Genomic DNA, 27,824 nt, shown 5'->3' on the forward strand with positions numbered 1-27,824 from the left:
TCTTTTTGTTCATCAGTGTAATAATATCTCCCTATCATAAAATACTAATTTTATTCAATCTAATTCATACATGCTTTTCTCATTCATAGCTGGAATTCAGCTCTCCAGGTGGAAAGGAAGAGTTAATATTTGAATAAGTGATTCCACCCATTTAAATATGAAGAAGTTGTCTTAATCTCTACATTTTCATGGTTGCCAATATTTTGACTAATTTTTATGGCTTCTATTGACTCTGATGCTTGATAGATTCTCCAGATCTGTAATATAAGTCATTCATGTAGACCTAGAAACTATCAGTATATCTCCGATGAAGAAATACTTCATGTGGATGTTAAAATACCTTATGAATGTGACTGGGTGCGGTGGCTCATGCCCGTAATCCCAGCACTTTGGGAGGCCAAGACAGGCAGATCACCTGAGGTCAGGAGTTTGAGACCATCCTGGCCAACATGATGAAATCCCATCTCTACTAAAAATACAAAAAATTGGCTGGGCATCGTGGTGGGAGCCTGTGGTCCCAGCTACTCGGGAGGCTGAGGCAGGAGAATTGCTTGAACACAGGAGAGGGAGGTTGCAGTGAACCGAGATCACGCCACTGCCCTTCAGCCTGGTCGACAGAGCGAGACTGTCTCAAAAAAAAAAAAAAAAAAAAAAAGAATCAAAAAACAAATAAACAAAAACAAAAACAAAACAAAACAATAATAAAACACCTTAGGAATGTATCAATCAATTTATGAGTTAAAGTAACACTAAAGCTAACTTTCTTGAAAGAGCAATATGATTTACATATGCCAGGAACTCTAGGCGCATTAATTTTTTACCAAACTCTTAGGAGAAATCAGTTGCACAAATTTTCATACAGTAGTAACTAAATCTTAATGTTAGTTACCAAAAAACAGACATGACTCCTTTTAAATGTGCTTTCTTCATTTTGAAAAATAATTAGCACTAGAATATTTTAGGTGGATTATTCCAAAGGAAGCAGTATAGCATGGTGATAAAGTTCAAAAAGTGCTCTTCAGTCAGATTGCTTTTTGCAAAGCCATACTCTGACAATTCTAATGTTTTCTCTTGAGACTGAGACTGTTTTCTATATATCAAATGGAAAAAAATAATAATGCCAATCTCACAGAGTGGATTGAGAATTAAACATTCCATTTAAGCTAAGCATTGTGCCTGGCACATGGAAAATGCTCCATACATTTTTGATATTAGAATAATAACACCATTAAAATCTAGGCAGTCTCAATATAAAAATAAATTAGATTTTATGACTGTAGGGTTTCAAATTTTTACTTACAATTGGTTTCGGGTGTTTGCTTTAAGAAATGTTAACGGTATGTGTGTGGAAGAGCATATTTCTGACTTCTTTCTTTCCTGTAAAGTTAAATGTGGGATTTCAGTTGTTTGCATAGCATTTGAACTATACATGTTTCTGAGATACTATCTCTGAAAATTATCTCTAAGAGCTTCCTGTTTCCTGTAGCTTGTAGTCTACAGCAGTGTACATGAGAAAAGTGTAGTATTGCATGATAACATATTCTGCAAAAGACAGCATGGGTTTAAAAAGTTTCATTGACTCAATTATTATTGGAGTTATCTCCACATATCATTTATAGTAAGCATTCCAAGCAGCTTCATCATAAAATTCTTAGTAGGAAGAAGTAACTAACATAGATAAGGAAAAATCAATCAAATGCTTTTTTTTTTTTTTTTTTTGAGATAGAGTCCTGCTCTGTTGCCCAGGCTGGAGCGTAGTGGCACCATCTCAGCTCACTGCAACCTCCGCCTCCCGGATTCAAGCGATTCTCCTGCCTCAGCCTCCTGAGTAACTGGAACCACAGGTGCCCATCACCATGCCTGGCTAATTTTTAGTATTTTTAGTGGAGACAGAAGTTTCACCATGTTGGCCGGGCTGGTCTCAAACTCATGACCTCAGGTGATCTGCCTGCCTTGGCCTCCCAAAGTGCTGGGATTAAAGGCTTGAGCCATTGCACCCTGCCTGTATCTTCTCTTTATGCATACATTTATTTCATATCTACTTCAGAGGTCTGTTGTCTTAGCTGAGCTTTCTAATATTTGCATGGGGTGCACAATTAGTAAAGTTGTTACTGATACATGCTTCAGAGGTTAAAACCATGCAAGAATATATCTTTATAGAGTTCCCTGCTTTGCTGGAGCCTGCCCAAGACTTTCTGTAATAAGTAGCAAATAAATAATTTGCTATATTTTACAGAGACCCCATTCTGCCAAAAAAACCCCATGAAAAACAAAACAAAACAAAATCTTGCCTATAAACTTCTATGAGATTAGAATGTTTCTTAGTGATAGAAATAAGTGAGTGTTACATAATATTATAGTCCAAATAATTCTAAATACTAGGCCTTTCAACAAATTTTGTGTTTTAGTTTGCTTTATTCCATTGAAAAATTTAAAAGTAACCATGATTTCAAATATTCTAATGTGAGATTGACATTACAATTTAGAGTGTTTGCATTTTTATTAACTTTGACTTAAGAAAAATAAATTCAGTTGAAATTTACTCAGTATGTTTCAAATATTCTCTAAATTACTCTTATTTTACTATTTCATGAATTATACTTTTTGAAGTTTTAGGACATTGTGATGATTATAATATTCCAAAGTAAATTATTTTAGAAAACCGAGAACTTAACAAAATTTAAGTCAGCTACCTCCTGTCAGTTAACATAGTAGCTCTTAGTACCCTAAGATATCCCCTCTTTTGTTCTCTTAAGAAATAGGTGTCCCTCAAATATCTGCATTTATCTGTGTCCATATGGTTTTGAACAAGTGGTGAAAGTATTCACTATTTGCTGTGTACCCACACTTGTATAGTTCAGCTGGAATACCATCTGGTGTGGTACTCTTCCCATTTTCCTCATTTTGATTGCTTTCTCAATCTGGAAAATGGTAGCTTGATCGTCCAACGGGTCTCCAGATGGCTGCTGGATCATTCTATGTAGTATCCATCAACAACATTTGATGGGTTATTTAAAGTTCATCCAAGGTATTTGCAAGTTCATTATTTGGTCATAAAATATCAGAAATTTCAATTGGGGAAATAACATAATCTCAGATTTCAGGAATGAAATCTTTTGGATTAGTTTGAGGAAAGAAATAAGAAAACACATTTATATCTTTCTAACAAGCAGATGGCTACTCTTACAGTGTTAGTTATCCAAAATTGTTTCTATTTTTACCCTTCTATATTGGCTAAGATGACATTTTAGCGGAAACAGCATCCTTACATACAGACCATCTTTGTTCCTTGAAGGACAACTGTTGAAATTAAAAAGCATATGAGACTAAATATCTGCAGAAAAATGAGGCAGACCAACATGGCTATAAGGATCAATTAGTATAAATTGAATAAGATCATAATGACACCACAAGATAGATGTGATCTGAGGCAACAGTGTATAGATGTGAGACAATGGTGATGTATAACCTTATGTGAATATATAAAACATGCCTAAAGGAAATCATGGTTTATCACTCTCTTTTTTTTTGCCTCCCTACCAAAGCATGCCAAACTTTAATGAATTTTGGAGCACCAAAAATTTATAGCTTCCTAATGTATCATTTAACAGCCTCCATTTCTCCATGTTTTGGTAAATAGGATGAAAGAAAATGCTTACTTTTCCCTCTCTACCCAGTTCCTGTTTTATGTGTAGCTGACTTTAATTTTATCTTAGTTACATTTCCTCATTTTCTCTTCTCATTGACTCATTTATCCTTTGATTTCACAGTTACTGAGTATCTACCAGAGATTTAGAAGAGACCCTTTACAGCGTTAGTTATTCAAAATTATGTATGCACGGAATTCTTCATGAAGAAGCCATAGGTCTTGGAATCAATAATTACATTTAATGTCATAGGTACCATAAGGTATTCATAAGGAAATATGAAATCATGGAAAGACCCCTACTCTGCCAGGTGGGATCCATGTCAATGATACCTTCATATTTTCCTCAATTACTATCTGCATATAAAAATCTGCTTCATTTGGTCTTTCACACAAGAATTACTAAGGTATGTTCGATGACATCATTTATTGTATAAGTAGAAATACTTCTAGCTGGCTCAAAACCTTCACAGTAAACCTTAACTGAAACTGAAACATAATTGTCAACTTACCTTATTTGTGTAATGCCTGTATAAAGTGTATCTGAATGAATTGTTCCCTCTTTCTAAATACTATGTAAAAATGGAAGAGATATTCATGACTGTAATCTGGCATCTATTCATTCTTTGGGCAAAGCTTTATTTTACAACCTCTAGCATATGATGAGACTTTAGCTATGTCTTTCAAGCTTTAGTCTTTAAGTTAAATTATTATTGTATGTCTTATTTCACAAGCTTCCTGAGAAATTCTTTATATCTCCAACTTTTACAAAATCTATGCTCTAGAATGTATCTTCTTCAAAGTGGATTTGGATTGTGTTACATCTGTCTCAGAAGACACAGTTTGGCTTCCTGTTAAGCTTTAAATTTATTTCAAAACTGATTGAAAATGATATTTAACTGATATTTGTGCTGTAGAGTAGTATTTGAATGAGAATTAAAGGCCAGGCATGATGGCTCACGCCTGAAAACCTAGTGTTGTTAGAGGCCAAGTCAGGAGGATTACTCATTCTCAAGAGTTGGAGGCTGCAGTGAACTATGATCACACCACTGCACTCCAGCGTGGATGACAGAGTGAGACCCTGTCTCAATAAATAAATGAGAATTTTACCTGTAAGAGTTATTCTGAAGATTGAGTGGTACTGCCTCCAAGTACTAAGCTAAAGATTCATAGAATATACCAATTTTAGTTTGAATCTGGTAGCATTCTCGTTTAATAGGGAAATGCAAAGTTATTAAACTAATTCAATTTTTATTTAATTCTTGTCACTCAGTACTAGTCAATTAAGAATATTTGAATCAAATGAAATTTCAGAATGTTCAAAAAAGACAAATCCTTACATTATGTACACAAAATCACATAAAATTTCTTTTATTTTTTATTTATTTGTTATGGAGCTATGTAGATATATGATGCTATTATCATGAATTTTTGTGTCAATTGATCAAAATGTATTTTCATAAAAACAGCTATAATAGCTTTAGAAAATATTATTTAATTTATTTTTGCAATGTAAATATTTCAAGACAAAATATAGCACTGTCTACCTAGCACCTATGTATAACCCAAAAATAGGACACTTCTTGTCTTTGAGTTGGTCCATGTATTTTTTTTCTAAAACGATGAGTTCACATAAAAATACTTTTAGATGTTTTTGACAAATAACTTCTATTTTTTCTGACTTCCTCAAATATAGTATATATTTTGGAAATCCAACACATTTATTGAGAATAAGAAGAAATAAATAAGAAACAGTTACGATGCTAAGGACACAAAATTATCAGAATAAGATTCACATTGTATGAAAACACCTTGATCTTTCTCACATACTCCTACAAACACAGGAAATCCAGAGATCATTGCTGTAAGAGATTGAAGTTTCTTAAAAACATTGTATCCAGTGAAGAATAATATTTTAAGTATTAAGTATTTTCCCACTCTGAAAGCTATTTTTACAGAGTAATTTCTTTATTTTTCCAAATTACTACAGCTTTTCAAAAATGCCTGATATCTCTTTGGCAAATCTTTGCGCAAAGAGTTTGAATTTTCCTGAGAATCATGCTAATTAATGAAACTGAAGGACAAAGTAGAGAATGTATTCATAAAATATTTTGATATGTTTCAATGTCTCTGTACTTGGAATTGCCTTGGCTTAGAACACTCTTCATCAAGCATTAGTTTTATTTTTATCTTTTAGTATCTCAGAAAGATCCTCATTCCACCTTATCTAAATTGGCCTCCCTAATTTATCTCTATCTCCTTGGGTGTTAACTTCCTCTATGAAAGCTTTCACTATTTGTAATCACTGATTCTCTTTATTGGTTTTTTTTTTTTTTTTCATCTCTCTCATCATCCTGTAAGCTTCATGTAGGTATCAACTTTGTCTTTATTTTTTAGCAATGCCATTCAGTGCCTTGCATAGTGCCTGGCAAATAGTAGAGCTCAGTAAATACACATTAAATAAATAAATGAGTGAAATAAAACTTAATCATACTTTTTATTGCTTACTTGCTCACTATGGGGAAAGGACGTATTTGTATATGTGTGTGAAAAACATCCTATTTTCCAAGTGGGAGTAATTATTTATTATTATTTCAGATACAACAATTGTGAGATTTTGTCAATATTTACACAATAGCAGTACGAGAGCACCGAGTAGTAACTTTGGAAAGAAGTGATAATTCTTTCCACTTTGCCATCATTTACATTTTTGTCAACTTTAGAAAAGGAGGAAATGGTGAGAAAAATCTGTAAAGAGTTTACACACAAAAGAATATTTCAATGAAGGAAAATATGTCAGCTTACTATACCATATTTTGTTCTTTCAAAATATTACAAAATTGACATGGGACATAATGGTGTTTGATGTTCTAAGAAAAATACAATATGTTTAGGAGACTGTATATGTGATGTGGATGCATCACTATGAGAACTATATAAGGAACTGCTAACATTGCAAAAGCACAGATTTTCAAAATGGTACATATATGTGCTTAAAATTGCTGGTGTGCTATAATTAATTTTTATTCTATTTTAAAGGGTCATTCACTTATCTTTTATAGACAATTTTCACAGCTTATCATGAATCCCTAGAGCTGCTATGATTAAGTCAATACATTTACATAAATAGTATGTAAATGTACTTAAGTATTTAAGTATAGTGTTCTTGATATAGCCTAAGGTGTTTTATATGAATATATCCAACATTTTGCTTTTTGAAGGAGAAAAATGTATTTTTATGCTTCATCACACATACTGTAAATATTCTTTATGCTTGTACTAGATTTCCACCTTGCTTCACAGCATCCATTTAATTTTTTATATTCGCAGCATAATAAATGCATGTTGCTAAATTCAAACTTTGTAAGAGTCTGACCTGTTGTAAGTGAATTTCATATCTTTCTCTGTGCTTCACTGATCTGGTCAGAATATGGACTTCCTTTTATATTAATGAGGATTTTGTTCTGTGTTTGAAGCCATGAAATCAGATGAGAATGTGGGAAATACCAGAGAAATACTGTTCAGTGATACTGTTACTATGAATGCTTTAAAATTTTTTTCTTTCTCAAAAAAAAATAAAGTGCTTTGAACTTTTTAAAAATCACAGAAAGTTAAAGCTAGTTCTATGACCTAATTCTGCAGAGAAGGGAAATGAGGCACTAAGTGTTGAACCTCTAGTCACATTTCAGCTAGTGGTAAAAGCAGGAAGAGAACTCAGGTCTACTACTTCGCAAATTGATGTTTTTCTCAGACTCATCTCTGGAAACTCAGTTTTTAAACAAAATTTAGAAAATAATAATAATAATACCTCACATAAGACTGTTTTCAGGAGGAAATGAAACGAGATAATAGATACTATATACCATGTCTGCCCCATGGTAGGCATTCAATAAACTATAGCTGCTGCTATTATGATCATTTGCAATTGGCATTATTTTTATAGTTAATCATTACTACAAGCATGAATAATCTTATAGCACTTCAGGATGAGAAAATCTCAGGATGGGTAGAGCTCGCCTAACATTGAAAGAATTCAGCACTGTTTTGGCAGACCCTGGCTGCACCCAGTTTAAAAGTAATTAGTCCTACTCAATCAAAGTAATCTGGAAATCGGCTCTCAAACCATATTTGCAATTTTATATGAAAAGACATGATTCAATATACAGTAATGGTTAGGTACTTTCAGTGTACAACCCTAAGGTCCTTGTGTAAAGAGGATTGTTGTCAAAATGGAACGGAAGTTTTGCATGTAAAATAATGGCAGAAGTCCCTTAATCAGATTTACACAGAAAAGAAGGGGATTGTAACATCATCTGAATGCCAACAAGTAGATGCACTGAATGTGAAAATCAGTTATTTTTAATGTTAGTGTACATATTAGCATTAATAACTGGACATAGAGTTGTTCCTCTAGCCTCTGTGTTTCATAAAGGGAAAAAGAATTCAATATTTGTCATGTTACATTTGAACAATATATTTACTTCAAATAAAGACATTAAAATACCTTATAAATTAAATAAATTCCATAAGATATCCAGTGATCAAGTAAATAATACGAAAATTAGTGATCAACTATCGGTGAGGAAGAAATATTTTCATAATAATATCACTTTTGTAGTAACAATCATGATGGTAGTGACAAATGCTTGATAAATCAAACCACATGTGTACTCAACTGACCCATGAGTTTAGAGTTACTACTATCAGCAGGACTTTTACTAGAAAAAGAAAACTGTAATATCTCTAAGCTCAGTTTGTCATCTTTAAAATAAGTTGGATTTTACCAAACGATCACTTAAGTCTCTTCCAGAACTAAACTCTCAAAACAATTCTATCGCTGATTCAAAGATATCCATTTAAAGATAGAGCCTTCATACATATGGACCCAGAATCCATCAGAACTGAGGATTCACGGGAGATGTTCCACCCTGTGAAGTTCTATTATAATAGGTCAAATCAACACCCAGGAGTATTGGAGGATTTGGCAGTGAGCCTAGAGATACTGCTTCCATAATCACAACCTATTTTGTTCCTGACCCCCCAGGACAGCATAGACCTAGTTTTGACTTCAACAGGAAATCCCAAATTCATAGCCTGAAGCAGAACTGCACTGTTTTGCAGAAATGGGAAATCAGTTGCAGTGTGCTGACCTATTCCTTTAGCAGAGGTGATATAAGTGGCATCACAAAATCAGCTTCCTTTTTTAATGCTCACATATCTTGACACTTATAGCTTATTACATCACAAAGTATCCTCCATCCAGATATTATCTGGAAGGTGGTCGAAGGTATTCAGTAGTCTTCCAGCCTCAGGATTCCAGTTTTTCAAAATTTTGAAGAGACACCCATTCCAAATTTCCTTTGTTTAACCTATTCCAGAAACTGAAGTGCCTCTAAGTATAAATGACAGGATAATAGAACTTTAAGTCTTCTTTGCAGTGACTATTATGCTTTCATTTTGCACAGTTGAGCTCAAAATGCCTCACTTTATGCTGATGGTGAGCACTTTTAGAGTTTTTCATCTTCCTACAGTTAAAACATATGACAAAGTGGCCATTTGCAAAAAATAAAGGGGAAAAGTGAGCATGAAATTCCTGGAAATTGAGACCATAATAAATACTAAGTAAGTACACTTCCATTTACATCTATTTGTAGATAAAATTTCAAATATGCTACACCAAGAGATTTGCATTGACAGATTACTTTTTGTTTAAAACTAGACACTCTGGGAAAAAAAAATATTCATAGTAAAGAACGATTGAAAGGCCGGGCGCGGTGGCTCAAGCCTGTAATCCCAGCACTTTGGGAGGCCGAGATGGGCGGATCACGAGGTCAGGAGATCGAGACCATCCTGGCTAACACGGTGAAACCCCGTCTCTACTAAGAAATACAAAAAATAGCCGGGCGAGGTGGCGGGCGCCTGTAGTCCCAGCTACTCGGGAGGCTGAGGCCGGAGAATGGCGTGAACCCGGGAGGCGGAGCTTGTAGTGAGCTGAGATCCGGCCACTGCACTCCAGCCTGGGCTACAGAGCGAGACTCCGTCTCAAAAAAAAAAAAAAAAAAAGAACGATTGAAAATATAATAATCATCATAAATCAATGTAAATCAAATACATATATGTATGTATAGCATTTAATAATGCATAAATTCTGTAAAATATATAACTAAAGGAATTTAAATATTAAAAATTAATGTTTTTATTTCAAAATAATTTCTATATCCATTGGGTCTGGACACAGAAAGCAAATTATTATGTATACAGCAAAATAAATATAAAATAAAATAAATGCCCTTTATATGAACTTTAATCCTTAAATTAGTGTAATTTTTTATTATAATAAAGGTAAAATAAAACATTCATATAAATGTCCCTCCTATTAAAAAATGGAGGGAAATCAAAATGAAGCTAATTCTTTTAGAAAAATTTTATATAAACAAAATAATAGATTTTTTTTTTTTTACCATAAGTGTACTTTCTACTGATAAACATATAAAGTTAAACAGAGAAAAATGAAAACAGTAATCATTATGTACCAAATATCATTTTGGGAAATCATATTAGAATTAAGTCAAACTAAATTTTTAACTCTTGATTAAAAATAAATAGTGGCATCCTTGACATAATTGGCCTAGTTTTTCAAATAAATTATTTCATATAATTAACAAGTGAAAGATTTTAAAAGCATTACTTTACATTTTTAAATGTATCTAAATACATATAACTAAAGAAATGGCATGGGTGTGACAGATGAGGGATTCCATTTTAAAGGTTAAGAAACCCAGACCAACAAGGGTAAAAGCTAATGAATCAGTACAGAATTTAAAACTTGATTCAAAGTTTCTTTTAAGAAATGTATCACATAACTTCAAAATGACATAAATGATAATTCTTTATATTTTGTAATTGTTTCTACATCAGGCTAAGATGCTAAATCATCCTAAAGATTGGATATTTTGTAAGTGGTTATGTTATACCAAGAGATGTAAAAGCAAAAGCTTAATTATCATGTGATGATCTTTTATCAGAGCTCAGTTTTGATTTGTAGCATTTAATTTCCATTCATTTAGCTATAAAAATATTTTGTATTGTATTTTGATATTTTTAAAGCATTACAAATAGCATTAGTAGTGGAAAGAGATTAAAGTTATTTGAATACCTGGCTTTATCATGATCTAGAAGTGCTTTGCGATTCGTTTTCCTGCTTTATTAAGATTTATGGAATTCTTTGCACTAAAATGTCAGCCCCATAGTTTCATGAATCATTACAAAAACATCAGGGAGTATCATTTATAATGTACAGCAATCCATTTTGATACATGAAAGTAGACCTGGTTGCAGTATGCCATTTTTGGATTCGATTTTCATGTAATTTGAGGTAAGTGCTAAATTATGATCTTGCCTGATACTTACTAGTGAGCCAGTCGTGGCATTAAAGTCGATATGGATCAAAATGAAAGAACAGAAAAGAAAGGCATTAGAAATACTTTGATTTAATAAACAGATTATAAATTTTCTATTTTAGTATGCTAATTTTAATACCTGGACTTAATACCTGACCAAAGTGTACTTTCACTTTTATTTCCTTAGTAAGTCTTTTTTCAATTATCTTTTCCTGTATGGTCAAACATTCTAAGTTTTTTTTTTAATGAAAATTTATATCGTATAAATCCTATTTGAGAGTTTTAGAAGATGAAATATAATTCAGAATTCAGGAGAACTATGAATTCCTATGTCAAGTATCTAAAAATTAAAATAATTTTAAATTTAAACTTAATTATTTTATAAATATATAGATTTAGCATATAATTATAATTGCAACAGTTTTCTATTATAAATAGGAATTCTGGTAATACTTCTTAACCTAATGCAATCCATCATGCATTTTTAATGGTAATTTATTAAAAATAGACTAAATATTATCTTTTATAAGTGTAAGATTTCACATACTACAAACTGCAAAACTTTATGTAAAAGTTAGAGTTTAATAAGTATAAAAGAATATATTTTTAACTGAGCAATTTAGAATTCTTTTCTATCATAAATCTACTTTTATAGGCATATTAAAAAATCTAAATAGCATAAGGTAGCACTCTGCAAATAAAATGGTTAAGAAATATGAATAAATCAATTTTGTAAAACGAGCTTTCTAGAAATGTTAAACTGTTAATGTTTTATTGTGAATAATTAATAAGCTCACATCTGATAAGTTTTCTACCTCTTAATATAATGACTTATATTATAGGATTATCAGTGATATAGACCCACAACTAGACAAAAGAAGATGTAGCCAAAAAAGCAAATCTATAAACTCATTTGAGAAAGATCACAATGGGTTTTGTGATATTAAACAACTCTTTTCAAACTTTCCTTTATAAAATGTTTAAAATAACACTTGTTACTATAAAAAAGAAATGTAAACCATTAACAGCAAAACAATGATTGAGCACAATTAATCCATCATACAACTTAAGATAAACTAAAGATAAACAAACTGAAACGTTTAATTAAAATGCAAGAGAAGAATAAGCTATTTTTGACATTTCTGAATTTTAAGTATCTTCTCTGCCCAAATATAAGCTACTTGGTGCTTTATTTGCATCTTTTTATACAGTTAAAACTCTCTTTGTTTAAGGATTGAAGTAGTAACCTTTAAATTAGTGTCTATTTAATAACTAAATCCATCAAACTATAGGCCTACTAAAACGATTTCATTTTCCTTTCTGGTTAATCTAAAGTGCTTAATCTTAAAATGTTAACTGTCAAAATAATAGACCTTTTTTCCCTCCATAAGAATAACTTGAATTTCTTACATATTTCCTGTCAATCATTCTATCTAAACTGGGTGTGCATAAATTGTTCCACCACTGTGACTCTCTCTTAACTTAAGTTTGTATGTTTGGACAATGTTACTCACTTCTACCATGAAAAGGAAATAAGATCACATTCTGAAATGGATTTACATTTCTATGCTTATAGTCAGAATATATTTTTAGTGAGGGGAAGATCTGTTACACAGTCAAATAATGAACAACTGTAAAGATAACTGTTTGAGAAAACAGAATATTATGGAATACATCTATGTGTTAGGGATACAAGTAAAATACCACAGAATTATGAATCAGTGTTACACATACTTCTTCCTTAGGTGATTTTTTTGCTACTCAGGCCATTACCTTTTGTGTTCACATATTGGTAAAAGCTGCACTTTTTTTTTTTTTTTTTTTTTTTGAGCAAAAAGTTTAATAGGCAAGAAAGAAGAAAGGAAGAAGAAAACAGCTCCCTCATACAGAGACAGAGGGAGGGGGAATTCGAACAAAGAGAAAACCCCCCAAAGCTGCACTTTTACTAAAAAATATTATCATTAACTCTTTGTCATGTATCCTGGCATCCTATAATGTGTATGACTAAATTCATGCATTGACATAAGCAAACGCAATGTTTCATTAATGAAAAGAAGACTTTGGACTGAGAAAAAGCCCACTGACATTGTCAGCCAGTTACTTCAGTGTTAAATTCAAGGTGGTTTGATATATGTTTTGTGTGTTTAACACAAAAGCCAATATGTAAAAGTCACAGGACTAGTCTAGGTCTTACAATCCAGAGTTATATGGTCTCAACAGTTGTTTTTTTCTATTTTAATTTAAAGCATTAAACAAGAAATTATTCACTAAGGTTTAGAGCTGCATTTTAAACAATCCAGCCTTTGAATTTCTAATGTTTTTATGAAAGCTTCAATAAAAAGCTGTGGTTTGAAGTAAGAACATATTATAGTTTTGTAAAACAATTTCAAGTTGGCGTAATGAGAACCCATATAATCTAATTGCTTAACCAATAACATTCACTTTTACTATTATATAATCACCTATGTTCTAAGTAAATTTTTATTAAATACAGTTCCAATAAAGATATTAGGAAACTTACTTTATACTACTGTAATGCTAGAACATTTTGTAAGTGCTCAAATAATTTTGTCAGGGCAATTCCCTTCCATGGGAATTTAAAAATTATTTGTGTCATAAATGAATGAGAAAATTTTAATAATAATCCATGAGACAATAACACACACAGACACACACGAGATCTAAAGGTCTTATTCAACATTGCACACCTTTTATAAAATTAGGCTGATTCTCCTAGATTGTAAATTGGGATATAATTAAATACCAGAGTGAAAAATCTGAGCAGCTACTGGAATTACAAAAATAATAATAAATTAAATAAAAGCATGGTTTAAGTAAGTCCTGGAAAAATTCAATCTAATGTTACAATTATAAAGATAGCAATGTGAGCATTATATAACACTAATAAGAGTACTATGTAAGTTTTACATAAATAGAACTCAAAATGGGGGCTTAAAATATTCCCCAAATGTAGAATTTACCAGGAAAGTAAAGTGATAATTTTTAATTTAAAATATCTGGTTTAATTAATAATAACAACTTGTAACTTTAAATCTAAAAGAGAGCCTAAGTTGGGTCAGCATTGGGTCAGTGTTGCATAGAACCTGAATTTAATTGTGATTTTAAAAAAATCAACAGAAAGCAGTGGTTCTCAAATTCTAGCAAGCATCAGAATTGGGCTTGTTAAAACTCAGATTAGGGTTCAGAGTTTTTATACAATGGGCCTGTTATGTGTTCTGAGAACAGGCATTTTTAACAAGTTCCCAGGTGACACTCAGGCTACTGCTAAGAAGGCCCCATTTTGAGAACCACTTTCTGAAGTACAGCATGGTGTGTTCAGCATTTTCTTTTATAAAGCCTGTCATCACAGTCTCAAAAGACATTTATTGACTCTGGAATCAAATATTAATGAATTTGGGAATTATATATAAGCACTATCATTTTATAATCACTAAAACATATTGTCTGATAACTATGGATACACAAATAACTTGTCCTGGGATAATATAATTATGTGTCATTATAAATGGTGTTATATAACTTATAATTGGTTATACAGTAACTATTGCTTTGATGTGAAAAAGTATGTATGTTTTCCTTTTCCTAACTGGTGCTTCCTTAGTCTACTCAGTTCTGAAAGACTTTCCATACTTTAAAGGAAAAAAGAGAAGGTAAATCCACTTCTAGAAAGAACTTACTACTACATCTGTGACATGTAAGTATTTTCTGGTGAAGAGACAACAGCAAGGGCTTGTAGAAATAACCACTTTCATACAGTTTAATATTTAATATTAACCACATCCTAGTCCGCTCCTTGAAAGGATGCTGCTGCTTTACATTCCTTTGACTTCCCCACCAAATCTCCAACAGCCTGAATTGTAAGAGGTCCCGTACATCATGGATGCTTCAAGGGAAAGGTCTGTTCATTATTCCTCAGTAGCCTCAACAGTTAGAAGAATACCAGTTGCATAGTAGGTACTTAAGAAATGTTGACAGACCTGGACACAAACCTCATGAATAGTACATGCCTAATGGATATTTAATGATTTATTCTGAAAGACATCCTAGTTCTTTTGAATATACAAGTTGCTTTTTCTCAGCAAGTTCATCCCTTGCTGTAAAATAAAAGATGGGCCTAGTATAGGTGTTTGTATATTAAGGTAGATAACTCGGCAAGTGTCCAATTGGCCTTAGGCTACTAAGTTTACCCACGTCTATGATACAGGAATTTTAGTAAAAAGGTTTTAATACTAAAGCAAGTTTTATTGTGTACTTTTTAATAATTTAAATATGACTTTGTTCACATAAAATATATGTTTAAAATATGCACATCATCATTGTTACTTGTAATATAAGCTATAGGTTTAGTGAGAATAGGATGGTGGGAGACAAATTTTACTCTGTTATGGCCGCAGGAAGGAGCTTTATAACCCAGTACTAGGACTTCCGAGGCTTAAATCGACTTGTGTATTTCCCCTAAAAATGTTTTTACTAATTTCTACTCCTGAAGTATATTAATTTAGATATTATCATTGTTTTTCATCAGCTCTGAGAATTGTACCCCAAAATATACAAGGGAATTAACTGCATCCATTCAGTGACGACTGCACCATTACAAAGAAAGGATGGGCATAAAACTCAGTGACCAAAAAGTTACGAAGAAGTTCCCTCCTTCTCTCACTGATCGGTAACCCAAACACCCAGGAAAAAACAATTGCAGAATATAGGATATGTGACGGGGTGAAATTGCAATAGCATCATAAGCCCAAATGTCTTGATAAAACTAATTTTTTTTCAATATAATATGAAAGACCACTAATGACAAAACACTTGAGTAATAGAAGTCACTTAGAGACAAAAGAAAGATAGATGAAAGAAAGAAAGAAAGAAAGAAAGAAAGAAAGAAAGAAAGAAAGAAAGAGAAAGAGAAAGAAGAGAGAGACGAAGGGAGAAAGGGAGACAAAAAACGGGGAAATAGTAAGAGAAAAAAAATAATGAGAAAAGAAAAAGTCCTACTGCCCTGCCTCTGTTTTAAATACTGACACCCCATAAACAAATCTGTCCCTAGGATATGATACAGAGGCCTGGAGCCTGTGACCTCCTTTCTGAATCTATCAGGAGACACAGCCCACACCAAAACACCAGGAGTGTTGCTTCTGCCAAATATCCTTTACTAACTTCAAAGAAAGAACGGGGAAAGAGCTGTAATGATGCTTAACACGAAAGACTGCCTTTCTGCTTCCTTCCCTTTCCCCATAAACTGAATGAACTGTCGTTATAAGACAACATACTGCTGAGTTAATGTAACTTAAAAATTTACAGCAGGTTGTATGCCTGGAGGCACATTATGGGACCACCTGTAGGCATCTAATTCCAGTGAAAATAATAAATAATTGTGGAGCATTCCTCAGAGTCTAGAGAGAGTGGATAAGAATCGTGTTGCTTGTTCACTCCAACATGGATTCTGTTGTGGAGGAGGATTAGAGAACTGAACTCTCTCCAACAAATGAGTAATCCTTCTCCCCACAAAAGAGTCCGCTAAATGCTACACCAGACACCTGGGTGCCAGATCTACACAGCCATTTTTGTGCACTTCTGATAATCCACCTGCAGAAATTACCATGTGGCAATTGCTTAATATAGCACGTTGATCCATTTGAGGACTTCTTAAAGAGTAAAGAAAGCTATTTGGTTTGTCTCTCTGTATACTGTTTGTCTTTTTGAAACTCCTCCTCACATTTTGGCAAAGATAGAGAGTGACAGTAAGAATATCTGTGATATGACTCCAACCACTTATTTGGGAGAAATTAATATGTGTATTTTAGCAATGCCCAGCAACCTTGACCTTTTTTTGACTGGAAAGAAAAAATAATGTACTACAGAGCTGCTTTTTTTTTTTTTTTTTTTTTTTTTTTTAAAAAAAAAAAAAAAAGAAAGAAAGAAAAGGCCAAAGGATTTGTTATCGTGCTTTTGCCACAAGGTAGGTGGGTTAGTATTTATCCTGTGACTACTCAGAGTATACATGTTGTTTATTTTAGATAAGATAAAATATTCTAAGAGAGTGAAATTTTACATATGTGTGTGTCTATACATATATAACATGAACTTTTATTAAGTAGGTTTCAAAAGATAGTCTAATTTTTGTTCAGTTGGGTTATAAATTACCTATAAACTGTACTAATGTAGTCCTCATCTTATAGTCACTGCAATAAGGTTTGGATTTAAAATCTATGACAACCTTTGTTCATAACAATCACATGGTTTGGAATTAAGAAAACTAGATTGAAACCATCATTTAAGTAAGTAGTGAAGATTGGATGCTGGGTGGTATTCAGGTTGACATTTCCTTTCTATTTGCACTACACGAAGGGTTAATAAGGTTTGCATAACCTTATTCTTTGAAGGCTTTTTGGCAGAGGCAGACTTTTGAAGGATTGCTGCCAAAACAGATTTTAACCCTTTTAATCATACTGTTAATAACCACATTGTACACGGTACACAGCATACTGCACATAAGGCAATATCACTCTGAACACAGTTTGACCTGATACCCAATCAAGGAAAGGTTCCAAGAGACGCTTGCCATTTTGGTTGCTATGGTGAGTTTCATATTTTATGGAAACCACGGCTAGATGTCTTAAAATAGACCTTTGCCAAGAAAAACATTGGTCCAGTGGCATATGCTGGCAGAGCCTACCAAGGTTGCTCAAATTCCCTTCCTTTGTTTTTCACTCTCCCCACTGGGGCAACTGCTCCAAGCATCAACCCACTAGTCTGGCAGGCAGAGAATCCAGAAACTTGCTGCTAATTACAATGTTGACAATTCCCAACCTGTTTACTGGCGCCAGCAATCAAACCGCATCCTCTCGAGTGAACCAAAAAGCACTTGCTGGCTTTAGCTTCCTGAGGTTCCAAGCTGGCTATATTAATTACTGTTAACTTAAAACTGTATGTTGTACAGAAGAAGCTTAATTAGCTGGTATGAGGATTAAAATCTATCCTTTACACAATTTAAAACATTTTGTTCTTGGCCAAATTATGTGAATCCATAAAACATTTTTCTTTGGACAAAATATTGATTATTTTAGGTGCGACTTCTCAGTGCCAATTTTTCCACTGGATTATTTTCATTTGAGCACCAAAATAGATTTTAAAGAGCCAATCTGTCTGTCTGTCTATCTACCTACATATCTCGGGATTATATCTACAACCTTTTTAAAAAGCTTGAGAAAAAGAATGAACATAGTCATTTACAGTTACTGTTTATAATTAATAAAATAGGAAAACCTATTAAACGGGATTAAATGGTCAAACGGATATCCACTTTCTATCTTTATGAAATATCCACTTTCTATCTTGATGAATTTGAAACAAAGATAGTTACACCACTTTTTCTAGTGAACCCTCACTGCTATGATAGAGGAATGATTTGGTAGTCATATGGCACATAATGATGTATCTATCAGCGACAGGTTGGATATACAATGGTGGTCCCATAAACTTGTAATACTGTATTCCTACTATGCCTTTTCTATATTTAGTTGTGTTTAGATACACAAATACTTACCATTGTGTTACAATGGGCTACATTATTCAGTATAGTAACATGTGGCTGTACAGGTTTCTAGTCTAGAAGCAGTAGGCTGCCATACAGCCTAGGTGTATAGTAGGCTATACCATGTAAGTTTCTGTAAGTACATTCTATGTTGTTCCTACAATGACAAAATTGCCTAAGGATGTGTTTCTCAGAATGTATCCTTGTCATTAAGCAACATATGTATAAGGAGCATGCTTCATGATTGATAAGTTGGTTGAACCCACAGTGAAAAATCACCTTCTCACACCCCTAAATGATTAGCATTACAAGTCACCCAGATGTGGCAGTGGCAGACCACCATGCAATTTTCATAAATAGCACAACAGAAGTGAACAGGGTTTTGCAAAACTGAGAATTTTACTTTGATTCTGCCCTAATCCAATAGCCGATCTGTTCTTCTTTATTCAACAAGATAGCTTTGAACATTTAAAAAGTGAAGTAAAAGTAAATATAATTTTAAATTGTATATTAAAATGTGATTTTATTTCTGTTATTTGATATGAGAACATCGTGGGGTCACTGTTATTTAACAATGTTACTTTAAATTTTTCATTGAATACACTGCATGACAAATATTTTTGTATCCAATCTTTTAGTTGACATTTGCATTTGGAAGCTTATTAAACTGAGTTGATATACTTGTGATTAACATTTCCCTTGTTTTACCGCAATATTTCCAACTAGGGTAAAAGATCAAGTTATTCCTTTAATTATGATTCATTTTCTGTTTCTACATTAAGATAGCCTATACAATTTTCCAAGATTTAAAAAATCATTAGTATAAGCACACTAGAGACCTTTGGAATATGTTGATACATTCACATCTACTTATACAATATAAGAATTTTTGAAAAGTTTAGATTAATTGGGTAAAATATCACTGAATAGTATGAAAAATATAAGAATTATTCTCAGACAATAGGAAGAGCAACGTTGTGAGAAAAACTTCAACATTTAGTGAAGTTTTAGTGTGGTGTATTAGAAAGAAAACACCAAACAAGGACTTAGAAAATGGGTTACTAATATTATCTGAGTGTCCATGGAGAAGTTATTTGGATTCTCTGTGTTGTGAGGACTTCATGTGGGAAACATGGGAATTGTATTACATACCAAAGAACTAGATCTGAGATAGAAATTTATAATGACAACTAAATATCATATGAATTTACTCTGAGCTTATCAAAGACTATTGAAATTTTGTATTCCATGTGGATATAGGAATGGAAAATAATCATATTAAAAGCAAACAAATGATCAGGGGGAAATGTTATGTATTTGGAAATAAGGGCCAAGTTAGACAAAGACAAACATATCAATCTTCTCTGTCTTTATTATGGTTAACTAACAAATAGATTTCCTCTCTAAAATCTAAATCAATTAAGTGAATGGGAAAGACTAAACTCTTGGTATCAATATTTTATATCAGGAAATACTGTCTTAACAAATCCTCCCAGGTTATTTTACTTCTAGAGCACAAATTCAAGTATCATACATGTATTTTCTAATAGAAAAACTGTTAAAAAGGCTGTCTCTTTTAAGCCATGTCCCCCTAGGCTCAATTTTCAGAAGTCTTTGTCTTTTCAGACTGATATTCTTTCTTTTACTTGAGAAACATCCAGATTTCTTGCCTTTCTCAATTTTCTACAGATAAGCTAGGCTTATTTTATTCAGAGATTATTTCTATTTTAATTGATTCAAAGTTCTATATCAGAGCATGACTTTGAAAGCAAGAACTTTTGGATACACTTGTCACTCATACTATGAAAGAATCCTTCTACGATGAAAGAATCCTTCTACACAGATAAACTATATAAAATCAATATTGAACACTACGCATCACAACAGGGCAAAGGGTACCATATAACAAACAAGACCTCTTCTAACGTTTTCTAAAATTGATATTTTTTCAAGGTGTACTGGTCCCAGACACCAGGAATTTCATTATTATTACTTAATACATCACCAAAATCTGTACATTCTTCACTCCAGTCCACATCATTAATACTGTTACTTGCTATAATTGTCCCTTTTCTCTTGTCAAATCCAATTGTTAACTACACAAATCACCAAATGTAAATGTGAAACCGCCTCAAAAGTTTAACATCACTCACTATTTTTAATAAACATAGCATTCACAACTAACAGAAACCTGCTTGTTTGTGGTAAAGAATCTCCTTATTTTGACTCTGTTCTAATATATAATATTAAAACAATCTCAAAGCTGTTTTATGGACAACCACATCCAACAACAAAAAGGAACATGAGATATTTTAATAAAAGTGTGAATAAATGACTTCCAAACCGCATACTCCTACCCCCAGATACATATTTGAAGGCAATTACTTTTGAAAACTTTGTAGAACTTTTATTGAACTTATTCTCAGTTTGTATTTTTTAATTAATTTTTTCTCTTTAAATCTCTATTCTTTTTGTGTTTGATTCCATGTAGCACACAAATCAGTCAAAGTTTTCAATGGACATAATATTTTATACCCATAATTAAACTGAGAATGGATAGCATGTAAACTATCTGATTAAAGCAATAGCTGATAAAGCATATTATTTTAATTTTTAGACAATGAGTGTATTATTTTGTGATTAAAAAGTCAACTTATATTTACTATACATTGACCATCCCAGAGAGTCACACCTTTCAAATAAAATTGTAACTTAGTCTGTTTTCCTAGTAAATAATTTTTTAAAATTAAGAAAAAAGTTATACAGATCTTTAGCTTTGAAAACATACCTATCACAGTAATTATTATATTGCATAAAGTACGTTTCTATTGATTACTTCTTAAAACTTTATAAATTCTTACAAATATGTATACATTTAATATTAAATAAAATACATTAGGTAACATTCACATGGACTAAAATTTTCTATTTCAGTAGTAGATTAAACAGCTACTTGGAGTTTCAAAAAGAATACCAGCTTGAAAGCAATGTTCTCATGGATTTTTCCATTATTTAAAAGTTATATCAAATAACTAGAGACAATGTATTTTCCTTCCTGGCAAAGAAGAACTGCACTATTAGTACACAAATCTGAGAATTAAAATTTATGTCTAACATTAAATTAAACTTAAATATATGCAGTACAACAATCATTTTATATAATAGTGACTTTAAATAATTATGAAAAAATGTAAAATTTATATTAACATATGCCCCAAAAGGATATCATTGCTTTCACAAAATTCATAAATATTTTGAGCACCTACTATGTGCCAAACACTGGACTAGGTATTTTAAAAGATTAACCATTTTAGAAGAATTAAATATCCTAGACAATTATTGGTCCTTTTAACAGAATGGAAACAAACACAGTAATTTTCACGCTCTTCCAAATATTGTAATTGAATTTAATAGTATAAACATTTACACAAGGAGTAAACATTTTTAGAGGCCAACTCTTCATGTTCATTCTTTATCCACTACAATCATATAAATCAACTTTGAATAGAGTTGTTTGTGATTTGGCCTCATTAGGCTAAAATGCTTATGAAGATAGATCTACGGTTTGAGTAGCTTCAAATTTATTATACAGATATACATATGCATGTACTCCCATGCTAACACATTAGAATGAATCTGTAAAGCATTCTTTGGGGGCTTTTTTTCCCTACTAAAACTTCAAATAAAAAATGAAGTATGAAAAAGCAACAAATATTTCCATGTGTTTCATGCTTTAAGAATTTAAGTAAAAATCTTAAAGACCATTTTATTATTTAATACCAAGATGAAATGTTGGTGAATACTTTTTAAAAGCTTCTTAGTTGTGATATCAATTGGCACGCCATCTTTACATGAAATGAAGAATAGATTCAGACCACAAAAAAAAAAAAAAAAAAAAAAAGACTTTCTTTGAAATGGAACTCTAAAGAGGTAAAAATGCTTTAAGCAAATCTAAATCTAGCCCTTCTTATGGATGAGACAACTGAAGACAAGGCAAGCTGTGTGACAGGTCCATTGTCATAGTTCACAACAGAATCTGTACTCGAAATCAGATTTTCTAGTCTTATTCCAAAGTTCTTTCTACCACAGGAGAGATTCTCTCTCCTTAAGTATCATGTCATTGAGGGACAAAATGAAATTTGAGATTTCTCGGTGTAACGGCCTCAATTCTCCAATTTGCTTTGTTTCAGTAAACACCAAATCCTATATAAATAACAGTTATGGAAAAAAAACTACATGAAACTGGATCCATAAAGTAATCATTCTACAACTTTAATTCCTGTGTAGTTATCTGTAAAACAATCCAGGATATTTGGAAGTCTTATCATGATATATTTCTATTACAAAGGAAAAGATCTTTTTCTCATATCTGCTTCTGACAGAATAGCAGGCATGACATTCATTCATTCATTCATTCATTCATTCATTCATTCTTCTTGGAGTACAAAAGCTAGTGGACTGTTTGGCAGATATATAAAAAACTATTTTAAATGAGTAATTTTTAGTTTATCTTGAGACTTGTTTGAACCAGTTCTTGAAATTGACTACACTAGCTTAGAGAGACAAAAATAGGCTTCAAACAATTAATACTCACTCATGTATTGAATACAAATTTTAAAAACAAAATTGCAAGAAATACCAATTTTCCAATTAAAATGTATCATTTTTATAAAAATAATCTTTTCAGAAAAAGTGTTTCCAAAAAGCACACATTTCATTCAAGTTTACAAATAGACACTACTTTCAAATTATGCAATTATGTCACTATTGTAATATAGTTTGTCAACTTTTTAAAAAGCATATTATGATATAAATTGCATTTGAACTGAAAACATAATATTAACAGATTCCAGCAATATGTCTTCTTTAGTTTGTAATTTAACTGAACGAGATTCAGTATTGGTTTAAAATTAATAAAGGCAATAACCCTTATTTAATATCTTTGAACTGCATGCTTTAGGACTCAGGTTTTTAACATTTGGTTCTAGCTTGATCTACTATATATGTATATATTTTCAAATACTAGGAGTCTCAAAGGCCTTTTCCACAAACAAAGCAAATGAAGTGTTGTCTTTACCTTTGCATATGCATTATAATATTTTAATTGTGGTGAAGATCAGACTGCCTTGCTTAGCTCACATTATTATTAGCCAGGATAACAGAACTCAGAACTCACAAGATATAGCTGGCAATACATTTTTGAGCTGGTCAATGATAAAAATATACAGATATACTGATTTTATTGTTAGGCTGCACTCCACAAACTCGACTAATTACTGGGTAATAAACACATTTCAAGAAATTTTAAATTTTATAATATATCTTTTCTGGCTTATGTTTTTTTTGGATGAACTGCATTGTTTCCTCAACTAAAATGTTTATTTTATACACTCACGCAAAATGTTTTCTAGACTAAACATAAGACTTGTAAGTCATGATTTAAAGTATAAGCACTAAGATAAAAATCTGAAAACATTTAAAAAACAAATTGTACTACAAAGCTATTTGCTTAAAATCTATTTAGCATTTGTGTTTATAGTTGTACAGCTATCTATAACTAAATTCAATAGCTAAATGATTTAAAAGTCCTTAAATATTCTGATGTCATTATTACATTTTTTCTTCTTACTGAAAATACATCCAAAAGAAATTTACTTTTAAATAGTAAGTCTCCTATGCAGAATACACTACTTTCCAACACTGTAAGAACATCATTCTGTCATTTCTGTAATACAATGGTAGCTGCACCTGTATATATTGACAAGATGGTGAACAACTGTGATGGCCTTATACTGTCTTTCCTTCTATGTCCTTAGTACTTCTCCTCTGCCCTACATAAAACACAAAAATGTTTCCCAATATACCCATCATCTCTACCTTTGTTGTATATTTTTATATTTGAGTATTTCTCATGACTAATGTGGAATATAAGGCAAAAATTGATAATAGGGTTTATGGAATATTCCTTCCATCAAAATGCTACTTCATCGTTTCTTGCCTTTGCTTGGACTTTCACTGGGACCTCTGTTCTGGTTCTAGATTGCCATTGCTCTGACACCAACAGCCACATCATTCTAGGGCTCACAATGGCCTCGGGGAAAGTTCACGGGGTTGTCATGATGCTCTATGGATCTTTAACCATGAATACCATCACCACTCCCCACAATTCTATTCAAGCAACAACATCAGAACAGGATTCACAAATACAAAGAATAAAATAAGCAAATTTTCTGAAAAACGCAGTTTCTATCAATCTGCTTACTTGGGACCCGGTAGCAAACGACCAATCAAGCTGATGCTTCTTCTTACACTTATTAATGAATATTATAGTATAAAATTGATCATTTATAGACATTATATAAATTTAAATGGGCAACCTAAAATCTCCCACCTATACATCACAAATTGTGTTCATAAATTCTGAGTATTTAGGCAGGCTTTATTAAAGTAAAACTAGTGGACAAAAGTAATTTTCACAATTTGTCTCCCTTCTCCTTTACTGTGCCCTCAGTATTGTCAAATGAACAGCTTAAGCTGAATCTATGTTCCTTTTTTCAGGAAAAATTTCTATCACCTTTGTAAAGCAAAACAAATATTAGAAAAGGCTGCTTACCCTTCTAGTATTAGGACATCAATTGAAAGGCCATCCAAAAATTATGACTACTTAATACTACTTGCATCTAGCATGAAAAGCACAAACAAGCATTTTGTACTTCCTTAATCTTGGCTATGGACAGTGACAGGGCAAAATCAGTAATTGACTCGTGGTGATAGACTTTTACATTATTTTTCTGGAAAGAAAAAAGCTGCCTTGTAACAATAAAAATTACCTCCAGTAATTTCAACTTAATAAAGTTTTAATTTTTCCCACTTTCTTATCTTAAAAGGTCTGATGATGGAACATTTTCACCCCAAACTTAAATAAGAACCAGTTCAGTCAGACTGACACCTAATGGAAGCTTTTATAGGAAAATGATTCTGCAAAGGAAAGAAAGCAATGAGATAAGTATTTAAACAACAACAACAAAATACTTTGTTAACTATGAGTAGAGGTTTCCTTTAGATTTCATCACTAGCATCTGCAATTATTCCACTCTAAACATTACTCTTCTTCGATGAAGCAACTGCAATAAATCTGCACGAAACTGAATAGAATAGCTTATTTTTCAAAAGTTCTTCCACATCCCCTCAACAAATGCCAGAGTGTTACATCTTTGGTTTCTCACAAACTCTGTCACCAGGCCTTCAACTCTCTTTCTTTCTTTCAAATCCTAAACACTTATTATTTAGCCAACCAGCATGAGGCCAACTTTCTAGAGACCACCTAGGAGCTAAAGTATGTAGCTTCTACTTTTCTAATTTCCCAATGAAACAATGCCACCAGTAGACATATTGCATTTTGTTAAATACATAACAAGCACAATATTTAAAAGCCCTAAATCACCAACTGGTGGATCCCTAGAGAAAGAAGGTAATTCATGGAATAATGAAGGAAAGAACAGGAGTTACATATTCTCTTGCTGGTGATAGAATGTCGAATGCAAAGACAGCATCTGTGTTTTCTTTCCTACTTCAACTCATTCTTAAAATGGACTCGCCCCCGGGAGCTTCTGAGAAGGGCTCCACCCGTTCCCTGCAGACAGCAATGTTTTTTGAGCGCAAAAACTGTGAGTATAGATACCCTGGGAGTAATTGTGGGATCAGACACAATGGGGTGGGATTAGGGGTAGGGAGAGGGTGTGTGTGGAGTACCCTTCACTGGGAATCCTACATATTAGAAGAAAGGCGAAACCCTAGGTGGGGAAGCATGAGAGTGTGCCTGCCTCCTTCAAGACACCTCGGTGTCAGCCTCTCCAGGATTCAGACCACTCTTGTGGGCAAAAGCCCAGTGGGGCACACGCACTTCGTGCCTGGGAAAGGCCCATCCTCCAGGGGGAGAAGGTGTATGAGTTGCAGGTCAGCTTAGAGGGATCCCAGAGCGACGAGAGGGAGAGCTTCGCAGGCCTCTAAGTTTATTTGATTTTTCTCCTGCAGTTTCCATTTCTCAGAAATTCAGTCTTCGTGCGCAGCCCGTGCACAACCAACGACCACTACGCAGGGAGGAAACCTGGTCTTAGTGTTTGGCCGCGCTAGTGAATTCTTCTGGGCCCCTGGTACGTTCTTGTCCCCAGCACTCTGTCCTTACACTTTTGAAGCGCCTTGATAGGACGGTCCCAGATGCCTCACAATAGGGAAAGGCAAAGTGCAAAGCTGGCAAAGTTGTGTGGTTCGACGCCGGCGAAAGCTGTGACCTGGAGCACCGGCCCACGCCTTCCACTCTGGGTCATCCTTCCCAGCTCCATCTTGGGCATGCCAACTCCTGCCACGTCCGATTGTCCCCAGAAGTGCCCGGGCATGCTTGAGGGGGTTGGTGGCGGTAGCTTCCTCTTCGCTAGGAGGTGACAAATCCGTGTTGTTTTATCGTCCATTAATATTTTGAAACAAACAAACAAAAACTCGAAGTAGAAGGAGGGAGAGGCTCTCTCTTGCTCCCGTCCCTTCGCAGCTGACCTGAGAGAGGGGACGTGCCTTGAGTTTGTTGGTGTTTGAGACTCGTCCTAAAGGCAGAGGCAGGGAAGACAGCGCTGAAGAGGTGTCCCAAAGAGATTGGACGTCTGAACAGTCACTGCCTGCCCCAACCTCTTTCAGGAAGGTTCCAGGTCTGTGCCACACTGCAACCAATCCGGTTCCCATCCTGTTTCTCCACCCCTTCTCGGAGAATCCGAAAAGAAAATACGCGTTCCTGAGAGACCCGCCACACTTCCGATCTGGAAGTTCCGCGGGGACCCAGCCCCCGGACCCCCGCCCCCTTCCCAGCTCGACCGCCTAGTCTGGTTGCGGAGCGGCGCGGCCGGCCGGGGGTGGGGCTCCGGCACCGCCCCGGGCCCGGGATTCGCGAAGTCACGCGCTTCCGCAGGCTTGCGGGGGCACCTTCGCCCACGGACACGCCCTTTCTGCGGAGGCAGCCCCCAGTGACCCTCTGCCCAGCTTCAGCACCTCACTCGCGACGCTCCCAAACTGCTCAAGGCCTTTCAGTCGTTCCCAACTTTAGAAAATTGCCCAGAACGCGTCTCTCCCCCGAGCCGCACCCCACCGTGGAGAGGAGAGGAGCGGGCAGGGGACGCAGAACCGCCCCACAGGCTCGGGGGAACGGACCCCCTTCCTCTCCCCGCCCATCCCCTTC

At 33.8% G+C, this 27,824-nt stretch overlaps 1 pseudogene across 1 annotated transcript; it reads right to left on the reverse strand.

The window, feature by feature from the left end:
- Window positions 1-14,393: 14,393 nt before the first annotated feature.
- LOC100998656 lies at window positions 14,394-27,791 on the reverse strand (annotated as a pseudogene). Its single transcript, XR_159730.5, has one exon. The product of XR_159730.5 is annotated as an uncharacterized LOC100998656 (transcript).
- Window positions 27,792-27,824: the final 33 nt, after the last annotated feature.

Source organism: Papio anubis, chromosome 1 (genome assembly GCF_008728515.1).
Source record: "Papio anubis isolate 15944 chromosome 1, Panubis1.0, whole genome shotgun sequence".
In the NCBI taxonomy this organism is placed as follows: Eukaryota; Metazoa; Chordata; class Mammalia; order Primates; family Cercopithecidae; genus Papio; species Papio anubis.